Raw genomic sequence first — 23,333 nt, forward strand, 5'->3', positions numbered from 1 at the left:
CCCTTTACTGGAATAAAACGACATAGATTTTAATGGACCAGAGATGTCGATACAGTTAGTATTTAAAACTACAGAAATTTCTTGGAGATCGTGTATGATAATCCTGTTTAGTTGCAATTCATCCATCTTATGTTTCGATGACAAATATTATAAATTATAATTGGTGATCATTTAACAGGTTGCCCTCAAAGGGTTACCACTGGCAACTTTAGGTTCCTGACATGGTCAAATTTTACTCTAGCAATAACTTTTATGTTCAAAATTCTTTAATTTATAATAACTATTTGACTATGGTGGGCAATTGAAAAGAAAAATCTTGAAGTGTTTGTTTATTTCTGGTTTTATGATTAAATGACTTTGGCTTCTAATAAACTTATATTTTTTTATTTAAAGGGAATGGTCTGTTTGAATAGTTTCTAAAGTTCTATAAAAATTTAATGAATCATCTTTTAACATCTCTTTCACTGAAAACCCTATTCAAATGTTCATTTGGGAATATCTTTTAATAGTTTTGTTACTAAAAATGATTTGTTTTCTATTACTTTTGATATTTAAGATGCCATAGTCATAACGATAACATATTAAACAATGATTTTGAACCGATTAATATTTTACCCTTCCTTATATATAAGGAAATATAACTATATAATTCTGTTTGACCCAAACTTTTATACATATTAATTTTTATTTTGTTTTACTTTAACTATGGAAATCTTGTATTATGCTTTATTCAGCTGATAATTGTTTTAAATTATAAAATATTTATACTATTTCAAATTTTTGATTCACACCTATTATCAACTATAGTATATTGGGATTAGTTTTGAATTTTGAGTCATACAATATTTGGTGTACTTTTTTACTTTAAAATACTACAATGTAAAATTTACTTCATGGAAACATTTTTACATTATACAAGATCACCCAAAATTAACAAAAATTTGACCCTTCTGAATCTGTTTTATTGGTCTCAGAAAACTACTCTGAAGATTCACACAACAAATTCAGGCATTGATTGTCGTATTTTATATAGGCTAGAAAATAAAACTTAATTGAGTACTGAATTTAAACAGTTATATTTCAAACAAGTTTAGGCTACCCACATTCTTCAGAGCTGTAAGTTAGTGATTACTACCCGTGAACTTAACTGAAGAAATAACTATCAGAAATTAATAAGTAGACTACCAACCCTCAATCATAGAAAGCTACATGAGTGCAACGATCCTGTGGTGGCCAACTACTGTAGAATAGTATAGAAAATCTGCTTTAATATGATAATTGCCCTCAATATCCCTCAGCATACTTTTTTATGGTTCCCCTCATCAATCCTCCTACTGTCCAATAACATTCGACCTGTTGAACTCTTGAATGATGAGCTGTTTAAAATTTCTCTGAGACCTATATATGCTACATTTGAAGATGATGCCTTCCTATAAACAAGATTAATGCAATAGTACAGTTACACCACAGCTGGATTAGCTTTGTCAAACTAATATAACGTAACACTTTTAAAACTTATGGTAACTTTTATTTTTGTCAAGATGGCGGAGGATTAGACAAGATTAGATTGTGACCAGGTCAATCTCAAAAAACTCATTGATGCAGTGAAAGGGATTCTCCTTAAGCCAGGACTCCAGTCTCCACTTGGATTTGTAATACTGTACTCCAATTTCTTGATCCCACCTGGAAGAGTATTGTATATACTAATCCCGACACGAAGCGTCTTTCCTCTTGCTTCTAGACTACAGTACGGAACATCTTTCTGCGTGTGTTGTGTGTATGTAAGTCTTCTCTCTTAACAGGTTGTCTTAAATTTACCTTGATTAAAGCAGACTGTTCAAAATGTACTGACCAAAGATCGTAAGAATACATAGCTTCACAAAAATAGGCGTACAATTGCCGTGAAATCCTGCAGAGTTAATTATGAGCAGGGCCTACTTCTGGAAGACAAGAGGTCTTCACACCTGGAAGCATGGCCCCAGAGTTGCAGGCCATATATGATGTGGCTGCAAAATAATCTGCAATATGCCGATATAAGATATTGTTTTGAAAGCATCGGTTTCAGCTTGTGTAGCAAAAAAGTAACTCGTGTCAGTTTTGTACAAACATTTGTAATGTGTCCTTTCTAGCTATTATGAGTTCCTGTAACCCTTGAATGTGACATATATGAAGTTAACAAAAGTAAGAAATATGGTTATTGCTCTTTGTAACTGATAAAAGTTTCCTATTGAGACTATAACAAGCAATTGACTTTATTCCCTTCTCTTAAGCCTATTTAATGATTTTTAACTATATGTGCACAAAACACGTTAACAAATTGAAAACCATTAAACAATAATAATAATTTTTCCAGAACAGGTCGTCAAAAAATAACGAAATGAATAAAATCACACTGAGCTATTTTATAACCTGGTTGGTCTAGGCTTACAACCAAACTAACTTTTTAGTTACTCATACATATGTTTCAGTAGTTTTTTAATACTTTTCTCAATCGAAACACATAAATTATTTTATTTGTAATTAGTAACAAGTGCAAAACGTTTGGACCAACTACTAGATCCTTTTTTGAGGATTTTAGCAAATTTTAATTGATATCTCTTGCTTTTTCATTCATATTATAAAGCATTTTCACTTTTAAATATCATCAAATATTGTGTCATGGGTGAGGTAAATATGTCTCAATTACATTACTTTCTTAGTTATTCCACCTGTCTGGGATATAGTATTTATTTCAATGGAAAACCTATTTAAAATGTAAATACGATGGCTAGATAAGCAAAAAATAATAATCTAATATAAGACAGAAATAAAACAACAACATATAATTGCAATATGCAACATAAAACTGGTTTGCAGTGGCAGATTGAAATTACAAATTAATATGCTACATTTAAACAATTGTACAACAACTTGATAAAAAGAAAAATATATATCACTACTCGTTTAACTGGTTTTCTTGCAAGTATACTATAGAAGTAGGTCTTATAGCAGTTAAAGCAGCATTTTTTATAAATATAGTAATATGGACAATCTTAATTATTACTACCCTTGACTCAATACTTTCAAAGTCAGTGTCCTATATATCTACCCTCCAACGCATATACTATTCTATTATTTCATATTCGTAGATAGTTATAACAAGTTTTATATTTCAAGACAATACATAAATAAATATATTTTGTACTTGAGAACTAACTACATGTATAACGAAATACATTGCAAAATACATACATCAACTATTTCCTTTTTTATATATCATGATATAAACACAAAACAGTTGTCTTTGAAATCCAAACTGACGCCTTATTGAATTAATTTTAATTTTAATATAACCTCCGTCTAAAACTTGGCATGCATCCAGGCGTGAGAAATATTTATTTTTATAATGATCTATTCAGTATTATCTTTGCTTTTATGCTAATTAACTAAACTTAAATATAATATTCTCAAACATCCCGTATATATTCTTCGACTAAATAACCAACAACATTGTTGCTAAACGTAAAACCATATTTTGAGAACCGTATCATTTAACAGTGTCAAGCTCTACAATGCGCTACCGGAGAACATTAAACTACAAAACAAGAGAAGTTTATTTGACAAAAAAATTTAAAAGCTGTTTGTGATGCTGTGCCAATACTGCATAAGGAGAATTTGTATTCTCGGCAGATTGATCAATCATTCAAATACCTGTATTTTTATGTATGTATATGGACTCGTACATGTTTTATTAATACAGAATAAGTAGTCTTATTCATTTTTTAAACTATAATGCGAACATTTTTTTTATTTGTGAGCTCTGACAAATTCTTAAAGATTATTAAATTCTTTTCAGTGTCATTTATTTATTTGAGTTTATACTGCTGCTTAATTGTAGCTCAATAAAAAATCAAACGAAGTTTAATTAAAGTAATTACACGAGAAAATAGTACCATATTGATGTGGAGATCCAACGCCAATAATACTACTATAATAGCTGATGTTGATGACACCAGAGCCTCTCACAGAGTGGGGAGGGCAATTTGTCCTGGACCATAAAGTCAGGGGAGCCAAATGTAAATTATAAATAATTTATTACATTTATATTATTATATTAATTATTATTATTAATAATCAAAGAGTTAAGAAGAGCACATTCTATGATAAGTGAGTGGCCTTTTTTATAAACCTCGTTGTAGGAAGGTACAATGTTGATATAGGTGAGCATATAGAAAATATCAAAAGAAACAGATAATCAGGTAAAAGAATCCAGGCCAATTTCATATCTTGGAGTAGGCAAAACGAGTTCTTAGAAAATTTTATGCTGATTAAATAGTGAGCTTAATTGATTTAGGAAATTCAATCAGGTCTTTATTACAGTATAATCATTCTTGGGACAACGTATATTTCTCACAAAGAGCTGTTAATTACTATTATTACCATACAGAATGTACAATACGTTAAGAGGGTTAGTGAGAAGGTTGGGAATGTCATAAAATATTTATGAAACTGGCTGACTCTGAAAATAAAAAAACACACCTTTTGGAATACCAGCCACAAGGTTTAGGTAGTTTCCAGCAGACTGAAGTGAATACAGGAATTAGACAAGGGTGGGTTTGCCCCCATTACTGTTCAACATAGCCCTAGAAACAGCCCTTCAAAAATTCCAAAATAGAAATGCAGGCTATATAATAAAAGAACAATTATAAATATTTGAGTATTTGTGACAAGGTAATAACATCCAAATATAGAGAAACTAAAAAATTTAACAATGATTCTGACTACACACATAAAATGGGATTCATATATATGAGGCAAAAACCAAATTTATGGAACCAAGGTTATTCGCCTCAGGGGCGAAATGATGCTTAAGTGAATCGCCAAAAGATGGACTACATTGATGTTGATGATTGTAATTTTTTTTAAGTTAGTAGTTTATAATATGCAGGTGTTATTCTCACCAATGACAATAATGAAGACATGGAGATACAAAATATATTAAATTTGAATTACAAAAGTTTTTCAGCGTGCGCGAGTTCTAAACTACTATCTATAATAACAAAATTAGTACTTACAAAACTATTATTTGACCATTCCTCCTGAATGTATCTGAAAAATTACTATTAAAAAACAGAATACAATTTTGAGGATATGGTACGGATCAACGTTAGATGATGGAGAATGGAGTAATAAAGACATTGTGTAAATCATTGTACACATAAATCAACACATGTACTGGTTTAGAACATTTCAAGAGTTTGATGAATCTAAAAGTTAAGAATTATGTACATGATTTTAAAATAATGCACCAAACCTGAAGGAAGGAGTGGCTGTTACGGAAATGAGGAGAAAATTAAAAAATAAATTCACACATAAAAATATCACAACTCATATTTATTGACAAAAACACCAGTAAGTAATTATTATTTTATTAAATTCTACATATATTTAGGATTGTTGGATTGTATACTACTACTTTGTCTTGATCTTCATCCATGACTTAATCATTTTCTTCCATTCTACCTGTAAATACAGTTCAGTCTGATTACTAATTAAATCTTAACAAATTGCAACTTAATCCTTTTAAAATTTATTTTCACACAATAAATTGAGACACATTATGTTCATGCTTCTAGTATGGCTGCTCGGACACAACAGCAAAGATTCCTTCTATTTTAATCTCTTTACTATACCCCTTTGACCTTTCACAGGTCAGTCTCTTTTGATTGATACCATATTAATTCACTACATACCATTCGTGAACTACAATAAATTTTGTTACTGTTGTATGTATTCTCAAATAATATTTGCATTCCAAATAGTATTTAATTAATAACTTTGATATAACATCTATTATAAACCATTTATAATAAAACTTTAACTTAAAAGCAGCGAAGTTTATAAAATGGTATAGGCCCGGTGATTATAAAGCCTCCTAAAAGTTCCCTCAGTTATTGTTTTATCCATAAAACCTTGATGCCAATTTTAGTTGTAATCCATCAAACAACAAGACATATACTAGTGTAGAGAATAGTGTTGATTTTGGGCAGTAGAATAACTAAGAGGAGAGATGAGGGGGATAAAATCCTCTCGAAAAGCCTCAAAATTTAAAACTTATATGTATAACAGCAATTTAACTTGTTTGAAATACAGCTCTTAAATATTTTACATCAGATTAAGACTATATACTATATTTATATTTATTATATTTATATTTTATTTAATTAAATTTAAAAAAATTATATTTATATTTTATATTTATTACACATATATTTATATTTATTCCATAAACCGCCTCCCCCCAACAATGTGGTCTTCAATCAGACTCATTCTCCCAAAGCCAAGTCCTAGTTACGCCCCTGTTTCTGGGGCTTCACCACTTCGGTCCGTATTTCAGGAGTCAAGTCTGCAAACAACATCAGATATCAGATGCTGCGCATAAAAGGAAGGTGAACTGGAGCTTAACTTAACATTTGCATTGGATCAGCCCTTCCCACCATAGCTGCGTTATTTGCAGAAAACTCTGTAACCCCACCGTGCTTTGGGATTGCGTCAGTCACAATGCAGTACACTCAATTGTGCACCTGATGAGACAATGAAAATACCTCTTTACCAAATTGCACTACTTTTTGTAGTCTGGGTGTCTCTGATGTCAAAACTATGTAGGGGGGTGGGAGGGGGTTTGTTTTGTGCTTCTTCATTCTTACTCGCCAACTATCTTTTAATCCCTTTAGTCTAACATGACTCCAGATTTCAGGAGTCAAATCTGCAACAGTATCAGATTTCAGGTGCTGGACGTAAGAGGAAGGTGAACTGGAGCTAAACTCAACATTCGCATTGGATCGGATCTTCCCACCATAGCTGCGATTATGTACACTAATAATACCTCAGACACGACGACAGCAGCATAGTAAACAACACAGAGCTCATGTTGTATTTTAGCCTTGACACTATCTTAACACTATTTCTTCTTATAGCCCTATAGTTCATTCACATCAACAACATCACAATGACATTCCTGAGACCTACATTAACCGAACATGATTACCTGGCGGACAACATAAATTAGAAGAGCACGATTCGTAGGTAAAATTGTCATTAAGCCTTGGGATTGTAAGTGATATTTAATTAATAGTAAATTCATAATACTAAAGAATAGATCATTGTAGTAAAGGAAGTAAGTTTCATATTACAAAGAGAAACAAACATCTGCCAGGTGTAAATGGAGACACGTCCACTCAGACACCTTCGCTGAACAACAGGAAGTGAGAAACAAACAACTGGACATCTAACAAGCTGATACCAAATATTGGTGCTCACCAATCACCGTCAAGAGATTGGGCAGAAGCGTGGTAAAGTGAAAGTGAGCTGATGGGAAAGTTCGTAAAAACGCCTTGCGATCAGGACATCAGGGGCAGTCCTCCAATTTGAAGACAATAACGAAAAATCTGGCGTGTGCTTGAGAGTGTTCATGTGCTGTATAAAATATTGCAGGCTTTAGTGTCTTGTGTTAGTGTCCAGTAAAAAATATGTAAGTTAAGAAATGTTATATTTGGTTATAGGAACGTCTTAATATAAATTCAGGGTTTTATCAATCGTTTTTAGATATTTTAATACACAGATTTCCCATGATTAGTTTGTGAATAGATACAGTGTGAAACAAAATTATTTTGGATATGGTTTATAAATATAAAGTTTGTTATTAAAATTAACGAAATGTAACTCTCAAGATAGAATCCAATATCAAATGTTATTCATGCTTAATAGTAAAATTGTTATGTGCAAAATTTAGATTGCTGATCTCTGATGTTATTTAAAATGAACTCAAAGTAATTGAATTTTGATATAAATAAAATATGTGCTAGTTCATTTGAGTGTGTTCTATTGATGAACGAACCTGATAATAAATCTTCTCACAATAGCCAAGCCTAATAAATAATTCACATCCAAGTCTTACTTGGCCAGCCTCCAAATCATATTTTGTATGGTAAAATATAACCACAACCTTACATGGTGGAGGCGAATCTTACAATATATATTGCTAATAATTTATATTTGTAATCATTTTTTAAATTTTTGTGAAGCTCTAAAATAGCCTAAAACTACAGGATGAAATGACCGCCAGTTGTAGGGTCAACTGGTTCATAGGAGTAAACAGGGACTAACAACAGTTTAGAAAAATCTAATATTTATATATAGGCTGTTCAAAAAAGGTGTGAAGGTGTGATAATAATTTAGGATATGTTTTAGTAGGTAAAAATAAACAAAAAGGTTCCTATAACATGATTTGTTTCGCTTCGTTTGGCGTCTGTATGTCTGTTTATATTTTGTGTAAAAAAGTTCACAACTCAGAAATGGTTAATAGTTTCAAAATGACAACATTGAAAAAGGTTTAAAGCAAGATTTAGCAGAAGTCGATGAGAAGACAAACAATTGTCAAGATACATAAAAGATAGCGTGTAATAAGACAAAAATTTTGGATACTTTATTTCTTACAGATGGATGATAAATTACAGAATAATTAATACTCTTTTGCAACTCAAAAGTGCCTAAATTACTGTCTGAAAAAGTTTTTTTTCCAGACTTATTTATAATGCAGGTAGTCGGCTAATGTTACGGAGATTTCCCAAAATGTTGTTTTCTCATCTCTTTAAGAATATTAAAAACAATAATAGTTTTACAAACAGTAAAATAAACCTATTCGTATATAAATTGAATGAATGATTTGACCACTGTGCACCACTTTGAATTACGTTGTCGGGATAGCCCAATCTACGGAAATGAGTAGTCTATATTCATATTCCAATCTCATTGAAATTTCCGCAAAGAGACGGTACCATTCTAAAGGAATAAATATGGTAATTTTTGTGTTTTTTGTTGGTATAACAATGTCTTTTCCACATTTAGGGAAGATGTTCTCCCAGCCAGTTCTACCTAATCTCGTGGATACACTTATGTTTTAAGATTTAGACATATATTAGAAATACAATGTTGGTATTTTAAATCATTTTATTTCAAGACAGATACAATGAATGTTATGAGCATACAATATGTAAATTAGTGTGTTTTTGAATCTTCAAAACCAAATTCCTAAATATCTTCAAAGCATTTTTTGGGCCCTTTGAATAAACTTTGTATATATTATTATATTTAAGTGAATAGCTATTTTTTTATATTAAATACGGATTTATTTATGATTCGCTAGTTAGGTTAAACATTTAACAGTTATACTTTTACCACGGACCATACCTTTTGATGTAGGAGGCAACAGTCAATTTGCACTATATAAGCAACAACCTGCTTTTTCCTAAAATCGATAAAAGAATTTCACATAAGACAGAAATTGATTGTCAACCAAAGTAGTTTTTTTGGAAGTCGAAAGATTTAAAAAAATCAAACCACATTTTTTCCTCGGCTCATATTTTTCTTAACCTGACACACTTTAAACCATCTGGCAGACATGTAAATACAAGTTAAGCATCAGCTCACCAGATAGAGGCCGGCTATTTGTTGGAGAATGTCGAATGGAAGTGTTAAGCTAAAAAAAATGTGATCTGAAAAATTATTGTTTAATATTTTAACCCTTTTGAAACACTCCCATGTAACTACCACCAAAAGTAGACCTATCGCTATCGCTTTCAAAGAAAAATTGGTTTTGTGCTTTTACAATGCAAATTGGCTCTCGGTTTTTAGGATATAAGTTTTTTGAATCTGTAGAGTTTACGTCATTTAAAAAATAAATCAATACACACTTATTCTATCACAAATAAGACATGTATTATTAAGTAGGGATAATAACAGCTATTGTGTTGATTAGGTACCTGAGCAAAATAAATCGGACAGGCTCCAAAATGCCTAGCTGAAAGTTATCTTTCACAGCAACACACACACACACACTGAGTACTTAGCAACAATTCTGGAAGTTAAAGACCAAGGACTGGTGTTTTCCTTGTTAGTTAGTATCACACACTTCACAGCGAACCACACACTGAGTACGCAGCTATGATCCTGGTCACATTGTAAACTTACAAGTCTATTAAGTACATCGTAGCTCAACCATGTCACAAAACGTCTCATCAGATCAGCACAATAACATCAGATGAGAGTAAATACAATAAGCTCATGGAACGAGAGAAAATTATAAAAGACAGTCAATAGTGGAATCTTCAATCATTTTTTGGCCCGGAAAAACTCATTAGAGTAGGCAGAAGATAAACATGCATATTTTAAACTAGATTAAAAATATCCCATTGTTTTACAAGTCACACCTAACGAACTTTTTTTCACCATCAGACTTGCATGCCACACCTCAACTACTGCTCGCTTCATTGCAGCAACGATATTGGCCCCCATAAGGAATGAGGTTTGACAAGACTCTCCTCGAATTAGTCAAAGATTTCAAAAAAATTCAGATTGATCGTTTTATGAACTTTCTTCTGTACAATTCACATTTTACTTGAATGAGAATTGAGAATGGCAGAAGCTATTAAGTGGTTTAACGCTAAACTTTCGGTATTAAATAAAGAAAAACAGAAAACTTAATTCTTACTCTTGATGGAAAGTGTGCCCTTGATAGTAAGTACACAGAACCTGTTAAGCTTTTCGTCGGAATAAACAAGGATAGTGGATTAAATTGGGATGCTCATGTAAGTTTCCTATGTAAAAAATTAGCTAGGGTTACATACATTATCAGGAAACTGCAAATACAGTATCAGCAATGAAATGTTAATAACAGCATATTATGGCTTTTTCCATTCCCATCTAAGGTCATAACACTTTGGGGAAACAGCACTAGTGCTAAAACTGCATTTAGCAAAAGAAAGTACTTACAATTATTGCAAATATTGGCAATAGAGTTTCTTGCATCCCAATTTATAATTTAAAAAAAAATTAGAACAATGACCATTCCATCCCTGTATATTTATAGTAATTTACTTAGTATGAAAGAAAAATTAGACAGTCGTATTAATAGACAAGAAATACATTCCTACTGTACCAGAAAAAAATATGCTTGATCAGATAAGTGTTTTATTGGAGAAAACCAAAGGCACTTTTATCTATATGCGGATTAAACTTTTTAATAAACTTTCTGAACAACCATGGCATGTGTCTGTTAGTAGATTTAAAAATGTTGTATGTATTTGGCTGTTTGGTAACACATTTTATTATTTAAATAACTATTTCCTGTATCCGTGTAATAAAATAATAAGAAAAGATACATGAATGTTATGTATACATGTAATATTATACAGTCAAGAAAACTTCAGTGAAAACCCTTTCAGTACAAATCTGTATTACATTTTAATTGAATTATAAATCTTATTTAATTACGAATTTTGATTGAATTATATTGAATAACGAATCATATAGAATAATGAATATATTGAATAATGGATTAGTGTTTTGCTTGTTCAGGGGAGGAAAATAAATATTTTTTTTAATTTGGAAAAAACACTATGTTGTGACCATGGCTGTAAAAAGGAACCCCAATTGTTAAATTTAGTTTTAATATTCAAGCATTATATCATTTAATGTTTAGTTACCAATCATCTTAAATTTATCTATTTTTTCAACACTATTTCATGAATAAACTGACCTATAACATTTCTGCACATATTCACTTGTCAAAGAAATATTATATACATGGCATATCAAAGATACTCTATGTTACACTATGTACTATTGCTAAACGTGCTATTACTAAATGATTAAACTCTATAGCATTATACATTCATCCTAAATCTAACTGTTCTCAGTCTAATAATGATAGGGAATAATAAGTCTGCAAGGAATGAGGGCAAAATAAACCTACAAAAAATAAGATTAGAGAAGTGAAGATCAGGCTACATAATTATGGGCATAATACTTTACAACAAAATTTCAAAATATGTTGGTAATCTTTATTTAAGTAACTTTAAAATGAAAATTTATATTTCTTTGCATGAATATTTTTACCATGTGGATGAATACTTTAGCATGTCTGAGTCTCATTTGAATACTTTTTTGAGTACTTAGTCTTAGAGAATTTTAATTTTGATTTCATGTTAATTTTTTTAAATATATTTTCTTATTTAGTTATACTTGCCTATTACTGTTTATTTTTATATTTTACTAGTTATTTGTAGCATGTTTTATAGTACAACTTTTACCTTAAACGTTATTTACTTATTATTCTAGTCACTAATGCCTGTCATGTCACCCTTGATCACTGCATTACTTATAAAACTTAAACCTAGTCTCAGTTTGTATTTGGAGCACTATTAATGGACAATATACAACTATGTATGGATTTAATTGACTTCTCAATCAATGTATTTAACTTTAAAAAATGACTAATAAATAATGTCTTATGTAATTATCCTATGCTTAATTGTATCCTACACACACAAATAGCATTAATTAGGTTAGCTTTAATATTGTGCTTAGATTAACTCACAAGTGCCAATGAAGATTACTTTAATCTTAGATTGCCCTGTGAAGATAGTTTGGTGGTGGTGTGTTAAAATTTCTCAACCATAAAAGGGGTGGTGGTGTGTTAAAAATTCTCAACCCTGAAAGGTCATCAGCACTCGACCCATGAAACTCAACCGTAAGGTCCATACGGTTATCAATTGCTCCAATTCTTGGTATAACCTAAAAGGTACAGTCTTTCATTATTTTAAATGACAAACAACTTTTAAGATTTCACTTACCGACATGTAAGACATTAGAACCTCAAAAACTCAACGAATCTTTGTTATAACAAAGTGGTATTTTATTCTAATTCATTAGTAACATACATTTTTACATTTCTATTCCTACAATTGTAGTTCTTCAGCATTTTATTAATTTCAAATAAGAAACTTATATACGTTGCTTTTTAATTGAAAACCAAGAGCTCAAAACACAATAAAAGAGCAGCTGTTGGTGTAGGAAGTCTATTGTTTATTGCCAACATTTTAAAATATAGCTAAAATATCTTTCTCAAAAGCTTGAAGTAATATAACCATGCAGCTCACAAGTTTCAATTCTTCATATTGAGATGTTATTATTGTTTAATAAGTTTATAAAATAATAGTCCTTGTCAGTGGCGGATTATGACCTTAGCGGCCCTTGTTGACCTTATGATCTAGACACAAGTTTACTTGTGCCCCCCCCCCCTACCTAAAAAACAGAACTACACAAAATAAAAAAGGTTGGGACTTACAATTGAAACTAAGTTAGTGGCTTTGTACACTTTATAATATTCAAATCATATTAGTGACATTATACATTGATTACATGAATAGTTTTATATTTTATATTTCCTTACAAATCAACTTTTCTAGCTTTTAATGCAGCAAACTCGTCTACAATATCATCAAAATTCAGTTCATTCAACAGTTCAGCATTTGCAGAAAACCCAACTAGGCTGGACAGCCTGGTGTCAGTGGTTGAGTTGCGTAGATAATTCTTCACACGTTTGAGAATGCTGAATGACTGTTCTCCCGATGCATTTGAAGACATCATGCATAATAAGATTTTTAGTGCAGTATCAATGTTTGGGAAAAGTGTTGTCAGTTGTTTCTCCCTGATACATTTTAAATAGTAGGCAGTTAAATGATGCTCTTTTGCGTTTTCTTCTATACCTTCAGCTTCTTCCACAAACTCTTTAAAATGGATCAGTTCTTCCCCAAGTTCAGATGTGAGATCCGAGGAATATCTATCCACCAAACCACACGCTTTTTGACGAATTTCTTCATCATTTAGTTTGTCCATGTTATACAAAACACCAAAAACCTCATTTTGATCAAAATAAATGTTTGACCTGTTGTCTAATTCCTGGGTTATATTGTCAATAACAATATAAAATGTATTTATAATCATGTTTTGTCTTCCATCAAAGCTACTGGTATCATTATCAGTGCCACTTAATTCGTCTTCGTCTGACATTCTATTTCTCCTCCTTCTCCTTTTCGTGTCTTCCTCGTAGTTAGTTACCTATAGTTAGCTTTTATTTACGTTGCGGATAGCATCACGGTTAACCCGCTCGCGGTAAATCGGGAGTCTAGTCTACTGTACATTGAAAAACTCGTTTTATATGAATAAAACAATTTTATGTACTGGAGGAAAATCTTTTTTTTTTTTTGTGGGTTTGCGGCCCTTTTAGACCTGCGGCCCCTTGGCAGTTCCCTATCGTGCCTAATGGGAAATCCGCCACTGGTCCTTGTAAAAATTCACTTGACTGACTGCTCAATTAGAATTTTTCAAATGATTTTAATTGGTTGATTGTACGTATACAGACAATTAGTCCATTATTTCAATACAGACATTAATACAGATCCAATCACCTATTCCTCTAACACAAAATCATGCAAAATATTTTATTTAATGAACAGAATATTATTATTGAGAATAAATGTTGCAATACCTCACAGATAACAGTTAGTGAATCATCTGGGAGCAGCCCATTCGCTCCGTTAAGGAGGACATCCATCCTTATAAACTTGTTGAAACACCACCATACGCCCTCAATAAATTTGAGCGGTGCCTCATTGTAGACTGCAATCAAAAATTGTATATTGTTTTGTAATTAATATTTGACATTTTCATCATAAAACCATTCATATGTGCAAGTGGATTACATAACAGATACTAATTATATTGCAATTATCAACATCACTAAAACAGCTACATGACTCATTATTTCAATTGACCTTATACTAATAATATAGTAGTATTAAGTTTGATTAATATTTCACCGCTTCCACATTACTGGTAACACTGTTGACATACGATTTTGTTTTACATTGCTGTACATACTTTTCTTTAATTTTAAATAATTAGTGTTACCCTAATTATTTAAAGAGAGTGGGGATGACTTGTCTTGCTTGAGTAAGTCGTGGTATAGTTCGGCTCTGTGTTTTAGTTATCTTTTGGTGGTTATCTCGTTCATTTCTAACGCAAATCTTACACAATTGTATTCGTTATATTTTTTCCTATTCATTACAAGTAATATTTTTCCAATTCTTAATCTTTTTGAATAGAATATTCTTACGATAAACCGATCATTATTTCATGTTCCGTTCTCCGCCTCATCTAAGATCAGGTTCAAAGGGCAAACCGGTTCTCTTATCTGCAACTGATAAGGCCGTACTCCAGCGCTCGCTCTCCGCTTCTTCTGCGTCGAGTCCTACAAAATTGATAATGTCAGCTGATAGCCAGCCCCCCAAACACACTTGACGCTGCCTTCGTAGAGAAGTGTGTCAACAACTACCAGTCAGGCTGTGAGGGACTGAGAGCGCTCTTCGCCAAGCTCACCGAAGAAGTCAAGTCTGCCGTCGAATCTGCATTGACGAATGCTCTCGCCAACATGCAAAAAGAGGTTAAGAAGTTGCAGGATGAGGTGATCATCCTAACAAGGCGTGTAGGTGACCTTGATGAGTGGCTGGGAGAGAGGTCAGATGAGCTGGAGCAATACCAGCGCAGAAACAACATCCGGATATTCGGCGTAGAGGAGAAGACCGCTGAAGACACAGACCAGCTTGTGATCGACCTCTGCCGTGACCGACTAGGCCTGGAGATGACCCGAGAGCAGTTGAGTCGCAGCCACCGCGTCGGGAGATCTCAGCCTGGACCAGCACCTGACGGCCGTAAGAGGAGTCGTGCCATTATTGTTCAATTCTGCAGCTACAGGGACCGGCGGAAGGTTTTTGATTCCAAGAAACGACTTAAGGGATCTGGCGTCACAATCAGAGAAGATCTGACGGCCCGGCGGACGGAGGTGTTGCGACAGGCGACGGGGACGGCGCGTTTCGGGGCCAGGAGCACTTGGACCCAGGATGGACGCGTGATGTGGGTCGACCATCAGGGCGCTCGGGGTGTGGCGACGAGACTGGCGGACCTTCCTGTGGCGAAGATTGGACTGGCTACACCTATCAGCTAAGAACCTGATTTTACTTTTAATATTCACAATTATTTTGAAATTGTTTTATATTATTAAAATATGTTTTACTATTATTTAAAATAATTGTGTCTTACGTATAGAATAGAAGTAAACCTTTTTATTTATTTTTTATTCGCCTAAGTTGTGTATGTGTGTTTGGGTGTGTATGTATGTGTGCATTGTATGTATGTATGTATGTATGTATGTATGTATGTATGTGAATATGTATGTATACCCTTCAGCGAACTACATATTTTAGTTCAGAGTCTCTTACCTCAAAGCTGAAAACCATACTATTGGTTTCTAATGATACTTATACTTGATTTGAAATTAATTACATTCGTAATATCTGTTTTTTTCTTAATAAACCGTTTATATGCGTGTTGTATATATGTATGTATACTATATATAGCATACATAATTCAAATATTTATAATTTATGAACCTATTAGAGATTGTAACAATATGATACAAAATATTTGCTCGGACATATTCATTCATTACTAGATTAAAAATATTATTTATTACATATTTGTTTTATGAGCTAATCTCCTTAATTTTTAGTCTAAGTCGTTAAAACAGTTTTAAGTCCCCCCCAAATTTACTTTTTTTCTTTTTGCCACTATTGAAATTATTTACTTTATTGGAGTTGACCAAGTAAGTAAATGAAAAAACTATGTCAGTACTACTGGTACCCACGTTCTCATTGTGTGAATGTTTAAATAATTTTTACTGTCAGAATATGTCTTTCTTTATTATACCGTATGAGTGTTTGCCGAGTCTTGTGCCTGTGTCGCGTGTCGCTCCGCCTCGTCGTGGTCTTGTCACGGCTAGCCGTGCGGAGTCCTGACGCACCCGCCCGTGCTCGACGCGCTGTCGGTGCCTCTGCCTCACCTCTTCTCAACCATGCTCTCCGCCAATCACTGTCATCTTTCCGTTCTTTTCTTAAATTGGCTCACGTCAACGATCAGTCCCTCTTCTGTCACATAGATGAACTCCGCACTATTTTCGATTCCACTCAATTTGATATCATTTTAGTCTCTGAAACTTGGCTTAAATCCCATATAACTCACAAGAGTGTTGAGCTTCACGGGTACAATATTTATAGAAACGATTGCACCTCGAAGGGAGGTGGTGGAGTAGCCGCTTTTGTAAAATCTCATCTTCCTGTATCTGTCCTTTACTCTTCCGATAACTCCAGGTTAGGGTGTCCTGAGTACATGATTATCGATATTAGTTGTAATGGAATACATGTTTTTTTTTTTTTTTTTTTTTTTTTTTTTTTTTTTCCTTGGGGGCGGCCTACTGCCATGCACTTAAGCCTCAAGGGCATTTTGCGCACCCCGAAAACACCATGAGGACTACCAGTCTACAACTTCAGCAGTTCAACAAACCGCCGGAAAACAACCTATCAAGTCCTCCTGGGAAAACTCGCCACCCCTGTTCAAACTACCAAAGATGGCATACCGCTCTCTTGCTATTGCTGGGCAATCAAAAAGCAGGTGCTCAGCAGTCTCCTCCTGCTCATTACACCTTCCACAGAGCGGATCCTCCTGAAGGATACCAACTCTGTGTAGATGCTTCTTCAGGTGACCATGCCCGTAATGAGACCAATGACCTTGGAAGACATTGATCTGTTTAATGAGAGAAGGTCCGAGGCCACCTTGGAGGAAGGTGACTGTAATACCATTCTACTCACTCTCAAACCCGGATGCAACCTCCACCTTCTCCCATGCTCCGCGCGAATCCATTTCGAGACAACCCTAGAGGATTCACACCTTGGAACACCGCAGAATGGTTGAGGGCCCGTCATAATTGTTGCTGAGCCCTGGTTGGCCAGGGCATCAGCTCTTTCGTTCCCAGAAATCCCCTTATGACCAGGAACCCAACAAAACGGTTACATTGTTGTGATTCTGGCAAGGGAGGAAAACGGTCTGATAGCAATCCCAAACCAGTTTTGGATTTGATTGCGCAAGAATCCAGCGCCATCAGCGCTGCCTGACTGTCCGTGAAAATGTTAATCGTCTTGCCCCTATATCGCAGACGAAGATTCTCACGAGCACATTCCATAATGGCTGCGACCTCCGCTTGAAAGACTGTCGGATACGGACCCATAGGAACCACCAGCTCCCTACATGGTCTCACTCCCAGAATTCCAGCACCTGTGCCGCTTTTTGTTTTAGAGCCGTCTGTGTACCATTCGAGCTCCGCTGGTGGAAGAGGTTGCTTCCCTCTGACCAATCATTCCCTTGAGGGCAAAAATAATCCTAAAGGGTTTGTCAAAGGAAAACTTTTGTGGCATCTGATCAGAGATCATATGCAAAAACATCTCCTGTATCAGAGTGCTAATTCTGCAGTGCCCACCGCTGCAGCCCGACCAGAATCCCGTCTGCTGCAGACAGTAGGCACTCTTCCTGGCCATAGCTCGAATGACAATGTCCAGGGGGGCGAGATTAAGACAACAGTCCAGAGCCGCGCCTGGCGCACTAGGAAAGGCCCCTGTGATAGCGAGGCAGGCCATCCTTTGGATACCTGCCAAACGTGCTACCACCGTTTTTTGGCTTCCATTTTTGGCCACCATACGACAGCTCCGTACATTAGTGCAGGTCTGACCACGGAAACATAAAGCCAGTACAAGAGCCTCGGCTTCAGTCCCCCAGGGCCCCACCTATCACACGTCTGCATTGCATTTAGAGACCACTTACCCCTGGCAATGACCCTTTCTAGATGAGCTCCCCAGTTTAGAACCCTATCTAGGATCACCGCCCAGGTACTTGACCTCAGGCTTCAGCTCAACGGGTGAGCCTTTAAGTAGAAAAGGACCAATGCCCTCCATCTGTCGCCTCCTGGTTAAAGGCAACCACGGCAGCCTTGGTGGGGTTGACGGTGAGGCCAACCTTATCACACCAGTTTCCCACCATGTTCAGAGCAGCATTGGTCAATTCCGTGATTGTTGTGTTGAACTTGCCACTCACAAGAATCACAATATCATCTGCGTACCCCTTGTGCAAAGGACACCGCTGCTATTCAAAGAATTCAGCAGGTCATCCACAACCAGGTTCCACAGAAGAGGAGAGAGAACGCCGCCCTGCGGACAGCCCCCTCGTAGCCTTTGCACTAACACTTGCTTCCCATGAGGGTTGAAACAACAACCCTGTCCGTGAGCAAGGCCCCTATCCAGTCACACACCTGACCATCAACGCCACGTCCCGAGACCGCATTGATAATCGCCTGAGTGGCTGTATTATCAAAGGCACCTTCAATGTCTAAAAAGGACTCCTATGGCTACCTCTTTTGCCGCCAGCGTCTTCTCAATCCTGCATACCAATTGATGCAGGGGCCGAGTCGCATGACTTTCCTGGAGTGTAGGCATGCTGGTTAGGGATGCAAAGGTCGCTCCAGAAGAGCTCCCTCCCAAACAAACCTGGCAACCATTTTCTCCATGGTTTTGAGAAGGAAGGAGGACAGGCATATCGGCCTGAAAGACTTCGGCCGATCCATGCCCGCCCTCCCCTGCTTCGGTATGAACACCACTCTGGACACTCTCCAGGGTAGTGGGATGTACCTGAGAGCCACGGAGGCTCTGAACAGTCTGCACAGCTGTGGAAGGAGAATGTCCAATCCCGCTGCAAGCAAACCGGTCTCACCCCGTCGCCCCCAGGGAGCCTTGTAAGGACTGAATGAGTTAATAGCCCACTCAATCCTACTGAAGGTAACAATACGGTGCGCCAGACTCCACTGCGAATGAGTGGCGCGACCCCGCATGTCTCCCCTCACTTTCGGGTGGTTGTTCACCTCATGAACAAATACAGTCCGGGAAGTGTGTGTTCCCATCATGACTTTCAGAACTCCTTCCGGCTCAGTAATGTAAACACCTTGATCGTCCTTGAGACTACCAAGCGGCGAGATGGGATTCTTTGCCAATAGCTTTTGCAGCCTTGCCCTGCCCTGCACACTATCAATATCGGTGCAGAGCTTCTTCCAGGCTAACCTCTTAGCCGTACGAACCTTGCGGTTGTAACAGTGCAAGAGCCTCGTGGTAGGTGTCCCAAGTACCCCAAGTTTTGGCTCTCCTGAATAGAGCCCTGACCCTCTTCCTCAAAGAGGCCAATTCAGAGCTCCACCAGGCTACCTTAGATCTGTTTTTGTTTATAATCGGGCAGCTGAGATCGAAGGAGCCGACAATCGCAGAAGTTAGACCGTCAGCAGATTCGTCAAGCTGCGCCGCGCTGTGAATCCGTTTCCCATTAGTGGAATCAGAATCCAGCCGTGCCCTGAGGTTTTCCTTGTAGGATACCCAGTTTGTGTTCCTCGGATTCCTATACTGAACTTTTTCCAGCATCTGTTCACCGATCTTAAAACAGATGTGAGATGCATATCAGAGAGGGAAGGCTCGTCAGACACATGCCAGCCATGCATCCGACCAGCCATACCCTCCGACATCATGGTCACATCTAGCACCTCCCTTCTTGTCCTCGTGCGAAACGTGGGCACATTTCCCACATTTGCGATCATTAGGACTACGGGACATTATGTATTCTAGAAGTAACTTACCTCTGTTATTAGTGTTGGTGCTGCCCCACGCCTCGTTGTGCGAGTTGGCGTCGCATCCCACCACCAGTTCCGCTCCACTCCTCCCAACATGGTCCACCAAGGCAGCCAGTTCCCTGGAGGGCGTGGACTCCGCATCATCATACGGTAGATATGATGATGCAACTAGCAGGGCTCGTCCAGTACCAGCCACCATCAACCTGACTGTGGCGAGATCCCTGCAACAAAATTCCAGAACAGGAATGCTGTCCACCTTATTGCTTACAACAATACATGTCCTGGCATTTTCAAACCTGGGCACTAAATATTTTCACCCCTGTCATTGAAAGCCCTGATATTTTTCCCTTGCTGATCCAAGGTTCCTGTATCAGAGCCACGTGAAAATCTTCCGACAGGAAGCGTCTGCAGAATACAGGCCGAGGCAGCCTTATTGTGCTGCAGGTTGATCTGAAGAAACCTTGATCCCCATGATCAACCGCCCCCACCCGCGCCCTCAGCTGGACCTTGCTCCACACCAATGAACACCCTCCAGGCCCCTCCCTTAAGAGTGGTTGAAGACTGTTCATCTATTAAAATTACAAGAGTTCTGGAATCTCCCGTGTGGACATCTCCACAACAACCCTCCAGTCCGACACAGAGATCCCAGCATTCTGTTTATTTAATGGCCTTGAGAATGGTCGCAGAGTCCTTCCCGGCCATGGGACCATCGACCCTTAGGAAGACCTTGGTAGATCTTATGAGGTCTTTGTAGTCCCCACAGATCACCCCTATTCCCCCAGGGCCACCGATTCCCCAGCCCCGGAGCCAAGACCCGCAGCCAATCCCTGGTCTCGTCATTGCCACAAAGCATGACGAGAGCCCCCTATCGGGGGAAACACCTTTTGAACTACAGGCACACACACCCTCTGCTGAGAGTACCTCGTCGAGAATGCGCCCCCGGAAGTTCCATAGCCTCCTCCTCTGAGAGGCGCCTCTCAGGAAAAGTTAGCAGGGACCAAGACTAGCTTATGTCCCGTTAGAAACTTCCTGAATGTTTCTCCCAACCCCTCCTCCGTTGAGGGATTGGTACTCGTTCGGCATGCGCTGCTTGCTCAGGAGGTGCGGTCGGGCGCCTCTTCGGCAGGGGTTTTTCCGCCGAAGAACCGCCCGAGCGCCTCTCGCTTCCCAATAGGAGTAGAGACCGCACCTGCAGTTGCCTCCGGTGCTGCCTCCCTCTGTCTTTTTTATCTTTCTTCTTTTCATTGGCCGACCTCTTGCCCGTTTGCCTCCTCCATTGACTGTCCGGAAGCCAGGTGCCGTCGGCCTTTTTCTGCTCCATCACCCAACGCTTGCGCAGTTTAAAGGGGAGCTTAATGGTTGTAGTCCATTACACATGCTCCAGTGTCTGTGTCCATGGACTCAACCCTTCCGCTAGCATCATCGAGTACTACATCGTCGTCGATGGTGGTTAGCGCTAGAAGAACAGGCAGGATACATCCAAGGCCTGGGTGCCGGATGCAACTGCCCGTTGCAGTTCTTCCAGATCTAAATCTGTTGGTGTTTTTTGTTTATTTTTAAAAGACTCCATAAAAGGTCCAACGAGTACGAGGAAAATAACAGTCCACCCAGCCAGAGCCCGCATGACCAGGTAAGGCTATTTACGCTTGGGGGGGCGCCCAACCCCAAGGGCTCCGTTTACGACGCACAACCCCTGCGCCATGCATCCCTTAGGCACGGGTCGCTTCACACCGTGGGATTGGGGTGCCCTCAGTCAAAAAACAAGTTTTTGTGTGTGGTGCGATTCCAGGCGGACCCGGACTGGCACCACTACTGCGCGGCGCCGAGGGCCGTCACCGCGCAGAGTGCACACTCGAGACACTACCCTAGATCCTGGGGTTTTGTTGACAGCAGGGCCACCTCAAGCAGGACGCTGAATAGCGTTTATCCGGGCCCAAACCATTGGTTAGATGGTTGGATTCGGATCCCCCTTCGGTCTTGAGCGACACCTTGGCGGTGCCGCCCCTGGAGAGGTACTTTCCCAGTTCATTTGGGATTGACCGAACTAAGGTCAGCCCGTCTCCTAGACCCCAATACATGTTTTAGTGGCTGTGTGCTACAGGGCACCTGGCCTGGATTTTCATGTGGAATTCGAACACTCACTTATCACTTTTTATGGCTCCTTACCGACATAGTAATGTCATAGTAATGGGGGACTTTAACTGCAATTTACTGGGACCTGATAACTACGACAAGACCAACTTGTCTAACCTCTTCCGTTCCTGTAATTTAACTATTCTTCCACTAAACGCCACTCACCATACAGCTACTGCCAACACACTGCTGAATGTTATGGCGGTTGCTGACCCGGATCGCGTTGTGCATCATGGACAAAACCCTTCCCCTGGCCTTTCTCGACATGACCTCATCTTGTGTGTTTACAGACTATCTATTCCTTAGGCGAGCCCCAAATTCGTATCCTTCAGAAATTACAAATATATTGATCATATGCTCTTCTCAATGATGCACGGGCTTTACCTTGGAATGAGGTAATTCTAGCCCCTACTGTTGATCTTATGGTCAATAAATTTAGCTCTTTTGTTTCTTCACTTTGTGACCAGCACGCTCCACTGGTGGCGAAGAGGGTTACTAGGCGGCCAGCTCCCTGGATCACAGATGTTATACGTAATTTGCAGGCTCAAAGAGATTCTGCATTTCGTAAAGCGAAACGTACTAAGTCACCTGCTGATTGGCTGATATATAAAAGACTATGGAACAGAGCCAAGCAACAATTTCGCAATGCCAAAATAAGATTTTACTATCTACAATTTTCTGTTCAACAATCAACAAAATCGTTATGGAAAAAAGTAAAAGAGGTTGGCATAGGTAAAGTTAACTCTGATAAGCCTATCTCAATTGATAT

Source organism: Homalodisca vitripennis, chromosome X, assembly GCF_021130785.1.
Source record: "Homalodisca vitripennis isolate AUS2020 chromosome X, UT_GWSS_2.1, whole genome shotgun sequence".
In the NCBI taxonomy this organism is placed as follows: Eukaryota; Metazoa; Arthropoda; class Insecta; order Hemiptera; family Cicadellidae; genus Homalodisca; species Homalodisca vitripennis.